This window comes from Macaca nemestrina, chromosome 7 (assembly GCF_043159975.1).
Source record: "Macaca nemestrina isolate mMacNem1 chromosome 7, mMacNem.hap1, whole genome shotgun sequence".
Lineage (NCBI taxonomy): Eukaryota > Metazoa > Chordata > Mammalia > Primates > Cercopithecidae > Macaca > Macaca nemestrina.
The window spans coordinates 136,134,050-136,141,701 of NC_092131.1; the positions used below are offsets into that span (position 1 = coordinate 136,134,050).

At 44.3% G+C, this 7,652-nt stretch overlaps 1 non-coding gene across 1 annotated transcript; it reads left to right on the forward strand.

Annotated features, from left to right (window-relative positions):
- Positions 1–321: 321 nt before the first annotated feature.
- TRNAQ-CUG (transfer RNA glutamine (anticodon CUG)) lies at positions 322–393 on the forward strand. The gene has a single exon. It is a non-coding gene; the product is annotated as a tRNA-Gln (tRNA).
- The last annotated feature ends 7,259 nt before the right edge of the window (positions 394–7,652 follow it).

Genomic DNA, 7,652 nt, shown 5'->3' on the forward strand with positions numbered 1-7,652 from the left:
CACTTCCGGCAGGCCCCAGCCTTTAAGGGGAAGTACTTCCGGGGGCGGCTCCCCGTCCCTGAACCCAAGAAGGGTGGTATGCACGAGAGTCGCGATGCGTGGGGCTTCAAACTTTCGTCGCTAAAGGAGGCTCAAAGGGGAAACTGAGTCCTGGAATTCCTAGCTACCATGGTCTTAGTGGCCTCTTGCTTATTTCTCGAGCTACCGTGCCCGGAAGCGACTCGCTGGAACCGGGCGGGACCGCCTGTGAGTGGTGGGTTTGTGGATGGGGGCGGGGTTGTCTAAGGATCAGAGAGCCGAAGGCAACTACATACGCGTGGCGGTTCCATGGTGTAATGGTTAGCACTCTGGACTCTGAATCCAGCGATCCGAGTTCAAATCTCGGTGGAACCTGCGTTGGTGCTTTTTTTTTCCTTAACAACTTTTTTGTTCACTAAGTAATTGAACAACTATGACATATATTAACATGGAGATGTAAAATTTAATCCTTGCCTATGAAGACCTCACAAATTTCCCACTGCATTTGAGGTACTATCTGCTACCTGGCGGGGGTTGTCTTAATGAGCCTCTTCACTACCTTTTTTTTTTTTAACCCTGGCCCCTCAAACTTTAATTCAGAAGCTTCAATGAAACTTGAAAATTCCTTTTGCTGGAATTTTCTACCTCCAGCTTCATGCACGGGTAGGCGCTTGTCACTCACTCCTCTCCGGAAATCTCTCAGTCTATCTCGTTTTCATTTAGAGTACTTCGCCCACCCTCCTCATCAAGATTCATCAAGAACTTGAGTCCTATTTGTAGGCCTCTAATCTAAGTCCATTTACATAAGTATTTCATTTAATATGCCGAGCAAAGGATGGCAATTTCCATTTTAGCGGAAATTTGGATACTAAGACTCAAGTGATTTGCCAGATATCATGCCGCAGGGCCTCCCTGTATTTGAAGAGAATTTTCTAATTCCAGAAAAGCCTTTATCCAATTATTGTCACACCTCCTACCTCCTATATGCAAACTCTCGATTTAGACTTGTGGGCAAGTGTGCCTAGAACAAGCAGAAGAATACCACCTGCCAATGATGTCCACTTCCCAATTCCCAGAGACTGAATAGGTTAGGTTACATGGCAAAGGGGAATTGAGGTTACAGATGAAATTAAGGTTGCTAATCAGCTGACATTAAATTAGGGATATTATCCTGGATTATTTGGGTGACCCCAGTGTTGTCGTAAGAGTACTTAAAAGTGGAAAAAGGGCTGGGCACAGTGGCTCACGCCTTAATCCCAGCACTTTGGGAGGCCAAGGTGGGTGGATCACCTGAGGTCAACAGTTCAAGACCAGCCTGGCCAACAAGGTGAAACCCCGTCGCTACTAAAAATACAAAAAGTTAGCCGGGCGTGGTGGTGGGCGCCTGTAGTCCCAGCTACTCTGGAGGCTTAGGCACGAGAATCGTTTGAACCCGGGAAGCAGAGGTCGCAGTGAGCTGATTAACAGCTGAGTCAATGGGCTGGGAAAGGCAGGCCCACCCTTAACCTGGGTGGGCACCATCTAATCAGCTGCCAGCAAATATAAAGCAGACAGAAAAATATGAAAAGGCTAGACTGGCTTAGCCTCCCAGCCTACATCTTTCTCCCGTGCTGGATGTTTCCTGCCCTCGAATGTTGGACTACAAGTTCTTCATCTTTGAGACTCAAACTGGCTTCCTTGCCTCTCAGCTTGCAGAAGGCCTATTGTGGGACCTTGTGATTGTGCGAGTTAATACTACTTAATAAACTCCCATTTATATATATATATATATGTCTATCCTATTCATTCTGTTCCTCTAGAGAACCTGGACTAATACAGTTGGTAAGAAAATAAAAAGGAACTCTCTAGTAAAAAGCCTGGAATTATAAATTTAGAAATGCCTAGCCTTAGACTGTGGGAGAAGCAAGACCTGAAATATATCTCACCCTCCACATCTGGGGAGGTAACCTTACATGTTTGTTAAAAACAAAGTGAGGACTGATAAGGCTGTGTTTAAACTTCAGCTCAGTCATTCACTAAAGCTGTGTCAATTTCAATAATTTATCTAATCCTGCTGAATCCCAGTTTCTTATCTGCAAAATGGGGACAAACAGGAAGAAGGAATTAAGTAACATATGTATAGCTGTTAACAGTGTGCATGGAACATAATAAATATTTATGAATGCATTGACTTTTGTCTTTTTCCTTTTTTTTTTTTTTTTTTTTTTTTGAGTCAGGGTCTTGCCGCGTCACCCAGGTTGGAGTGCAGTAGTGCGATGTCGGCTCACGGCAACCTCCGTATCCTGGGCTCAAGCAATTCTCCCACCTCCACCTCCCAAGCAGCTGGGACTACAGGTGTGCACCATCGCATCTGGCTAATTTTTGTATTATTTGTAGAGAGGGGGTTTCGCCATCTTTGCCCAGGCTGGTCTTGAACTCTTGAGGCCAAGCGATGCTCCCATCTCAGCCTCCAAAAGTGCTAAGATTACAGGAAAGAGCCACTGTGCCTGGCCAAATGCAGTGATTTTCAACAGGGGTCAATCTTGTGTCCAGAGACATTTGATAACATCTGGAGACATTTTTAGTGTCACTACTTGGGGGTGCTACTGGTATCTAGTAGGGACCAGGGATGCTGCTAAATGTTCTACAACACACAGGATAGCACTCCCAACAAAAAGAATTATCTGGCCCAAAATGTCAGTAGTTACCAAAGTTGAGAACCATGAGTTATTATTGTAAGAAATAGCCAGATGCCAGGCCAGAGCCTATGATGGGAAAGGGGCAGGATGCCATGAACCTCACCTCCCTGTCCTAGCTCATTTGAAGAAAGTGAACCTCATTCCCTAGGTCTCAGGAAGAATCCCCAGGGACAGACTTTCCTCCCTTCCATATCCCATAAAGCAGAGCCTGGGGGCCACTGGCCTGACCCAAAAAGCTTCCGTAGTGGTTTCCATTTGTTAAATAAACATGTCATTGTTATATTTCTTTCTTTTTTTTTTTTTTTTCTTTTTTTGGAGATGGAGTCTCTCTTTGTCACCAGGCTGGAGTGCAGTGGTGCGATCTCGGCTCACTGCAACCTCTGCCTCCCAAGTTCAACTGATTCTCCTGCCTCAGCCTCCTGAGTTGCTGGCATTACAGGCATGCACCACCACACCCGGATAATTTTTGTATTTTTGTAGAGACAGGGTTTCACCATGTTGGCCAGGCTGATCTCAAACTCCTAACCTCAAGTGATCCACCTGCCTCAGCCTCCCAAAGTGCTGGGATTACAGGCGTGAGCCACCACACCCAGCCTCAGTGTTCTATTTCTTAAAGGATTTTTACAGGGTTGTTCCCTTTATAACTGTGTTAAACTCTATATACCAGTTTTATGCGCTTTTGTAATAATATTAGGTTTACCTCACAATACAATTTTCAGATGGGGCATCGTAGCTTGTGCCTGGGAGGCCAAGGTAGGAGTATCGCTTGAGGCCAGGAGTTCAAGACCAGCCTGGGCAACCTAGCGAGACCCCCCCCATCTCTCCAAAAAATGGAGAAATTAGCCAGAATGATGGCACCTATGTCCCTGTAGTCCCAGCTACTCAGGAGGCTGAGGTGGGAGAATCACTTGAGCCGAGGAGTTCAAGGTTACAGTGAGCCATGATTATACCACTACACTCCAACCTGGGCAACAGAGCAAGACCCTGTCTCTAAAAAAAACAAAAATGTTTTTGAGAGAGAAAAGTTGATGGACTTTATGAAGTGAAATTTGGCCCAGCATGGTGGCTCCTATCTGTAATCCTAACAGTTTGGGAGGCCAAGGCAGGCAGATTGCCTAAGCTCAGGAGTTTGAGACCAGCCTGGGCAACATGGCAAAATCCCACCTCTACTAAAAATAAGAAAAAATAGTCAGGTATGGTGGCATTCACCTGTAGTCTCAGCTACTTGGGAGGCTGAGATAGGAGAATAGCCTGAGCCCAGGGAATTCGAGGCTGCAGTAAGCCGTGATTGCATGACTGCACTCCAACCTGGGCAACAGAGCGAGACCCGGTCTCCAGTAAAATAAAAATAAGTAAAAAATTTAAAAAGAGGTGAAATTTGTCTTTTGTATTGTTTATCTTTTCTATTATATAGAATATATTCGAATATATATTATACTATATATATATATAAGATGTATACTATATACATGTACGCTATACATGTATATAGTAATCCCACTAACTGAGCCCAGTAACTGGGCCCAGTAACTGAGCCCAGCTGACACTTTCAGGGATAATGGATATGTTCATTATCTTTATTGTGCTAATGGTTTCACAGGTGTATACATATCTCAAAACTCGTCAAATTTCACATTTTAAACAGGTATGCTGTATTGTTTTCTGGAAAGACAGCAAGATCAAGGAAGATATACATGTATACTATATACATATATTAGAATTTATGTAATACTCTATTATATATTAGAATATATATATTGTATTATATTATACTGTATTATATATTAGAATATATACTATATTATATATTAGAACATATATTATACTGTGTTATATACAGTATATAGTATATTATGAGGTGACAAATTGTACATATGATCAGGGAAATTCTCATCTTTGATTAGCTGGGTTTTTGTTTGTTTAAGACAGTCCTGCTCTGTCGCCCAGGCTGGAGTGCAGTGGCACGATCTTGGCTCACTGCAACCTCCGCCTCCCATGTTCAAGCGATTCTCCTGCCTCAGCCTCCCGAGTAACTGGAATTACAGGCACATGTCACCATGCCCAGCAGTAGAGACGGGGTTTCGCCGTGTTGACCAGGCTGGTCTCGAACTCCTGACCTCAGGTGATCCACCCACCTTGGCCTCCTAAAGTACTGGGATTACAGGCATGAGCCACCGCTCCTGGCCTGATTATTTGTTTATAGTAACTAAAGTATCAGCTAGCCTTAAAGAAAAAAGTGATAAATATATATGTTTACAAATAAAGATATGTATTAGGCCAGTGTGGTGGCTTAAGCCTGCAATCCCAGCACATTAGGAGGCCAAAGCAAGAGGATCGCTTGAGGCCAGGGGTTCGAGACCCCTGGCCAACATGGCAAAACCCCATCCCTACTAAAAATACAAAAATTAGCTGGTGTGGTGGCGCATGCCTGTGATCCCAGCTACTCAGGTGGCTGAGGCAGGAGAAGTGCTTGAACACGGGAGGCAGAGGTTGCAGTACAATATCACGCCACTGCACTCCAGCCTGGGTGACAGAGCGAGACCATCTCAAAAAAAGAAAAGAGGTAGTGGTGATGGTTGCACAGCATTGCAGATTACCTAATGTCACTGAGTTATACACTTAAATGGCTAAAATGGTAAATTTTATTATGTATATTTTACCACAAAGAAAATAAAACTAAAAGGAACATAAATCTCAGATTTTGTCATAATAAAGACAAAAAACAGAAGGTTAGGATGAAGGGGCTGATAGTGGTGCAAGACTGGGACGGGCTCCTGTGAGGTCCTTAGTCTTCACAAGATCCCTGTCTCTCTGGGGCTATTTGCCTCTTTCCTAACAGTCTCCCAGAATTCCTGTGGACTGGCTGGCTTTCAAGACCAAAATCAGCTTGTTCACCCTTGGCCACACCCAGCCCAGAAAAGACACCTCCATTGGCCTCTGAAATCCCACCACTAGAGAGTCATTTCTTTAGCTGTGTACTGACTGCCAGCTCTTCCCCTTTCCCCACACCCCCACCATGTGCCTCTGTATATGGCTGTGTGTTTACTACTGCCTCCCAGAGGAGTGGACTGGCCTTGGCTCTGTGGGACTCCATCAGGTTCCTGCACTCTCCCATGTGGATAAGAACCGTGCTCGCTCAAAGGAGGAGAAAAAAACTAGTAGAGTCTCATTTTTGTTTCTCAATCATTTATTTAGAAAATACTAGACCTTTTGGTAATGTAAAAACAAAAATACCACAATACTAAATTGTCAGGTGAGCAAAAAGAAGATAAAGATGATACTTCTTAGGCCCGGTGCGGTGGCTCACACCTGTAATCCCAACACTTTGGGAGGCCAAGGCAGGAGGATCACCTGAGGTCAGGAGTTCAAGACCAGCCTGGTCAACATGGGTAAACCCCATCTCTACTAAAAATACAACAATTAGCAGGTATAGTGGTGGCCGCCTGTAATCCTAGCTACTCGGGAGGCTGAGGCAGAAGAATTGCTTGAACCCGAGCAGTGGAGGTTGCAGTGAGCCAAGATTGTGCCAGTGCTTACTCCAGCCTTGGCAACAGAGTGAGATTCCTCAAAAAAAAAAAAGATAAAGATGACACTTCTAGATGTGGAGCCAAGGCTTGAACAGAGGAATAATTACTGTGCAACCTCATCGATCCACCCCTAGGTATTTACCCAAAAGAAATGAAAGTATATATCCACGCCAAAAGTTGTACACAAATGTTCATAGCACCCTTTAAAAAAATTTTTTTTTCTTTTTGAGACAGAGTATCATTCTGCCACCCAGGCTGGAGTGCAGTGGCACAATCTCAGCTCACTGAAGCCTCTGCCTCCTATGTTCAAGCCATTCCCGGATAGCAGTCTTATTTGCAATAGAAAAAGCTGGAAGTAGCCCACATGTCCATGGACAGGTGAATGGGGAAGCAAATTTTGGTAAATCCACACAATGGACTATTATTCATCAACAAAAACTAATCAACTACTCATAAACATAACAATGTGAATGAATCTGAAAATAATCATGCTGAGTGAAAGAAGCCAGAGGGGAAAAAAGAGTACATATTGGATTATTTCATTTATATAAAGTCTACAGAATGCAGACTGACTTACGGTGACAGAAAGCGGAAAGCAGATAGGTAGTTGTCTGGGGACAGAGTAGAAAAAGACAGGAAGGATTAAAAGGTATGAAGACTTTTTGGAGACAGGGTCTGGGTTTGTTGCCCAGGCTGGAGTCAGCGGCAAGATCACGGTTCATTGCAGCCTCGACCTCTCAGTCTCAAGTGATTCTCCCCCACTCCAGCCTCCTAAGTATCTGGGACTACAGGCGCATGCCACCCCACGCAGATAATTATTTGTAATGTTTGTAGAGACGGGGGTCTCCTTATATTGCTGACGCTTGTCTCAAACTCCTGGGCTCAAGCGATCTGCCCGCCTCAGCCTCCCTGTGCTGGGATTACAGGTGTGAGCCACTGAGCCCAGCTGACACTTCTAGGGATAATGGATATGTTCATTATCTTTATTGTGCTAATGGTTTCACAGGTGTATACATATCGCAAAACTTGTCAAATTTCACATTTTAAGCAGGTGCGCTGTATTGTTTTCTGGAAAGAGAGCAAGATCAAGAAAGAAAAAGGAGGGCACAAAAACAGAAAGTCCTCCCTCATCTTTGATATTCTTGAATGCAAGGTTGGAATACTCAGATGCCAAAAATCATTATCACTACTCTCACACTAACCACTAAGTCACCTACATGATTCCTTTCCTTTTTTTTTTTTTTTTTTTGAGACAGAGTCTTGTTCTGTCACCCAGGCTGGAGTGCAGTGGCACGATCTCGGTTCACAGCAACCTCCGCCTCCCAGGTTCAAGCAATTCTCCTGCCTCAGCCTCCCAAGTAGCTGGGATTACAGGCACGTGCCACACCGCCCGGCTAATTTTTTGTATTTTTAGTAGAGATGGGGTTTC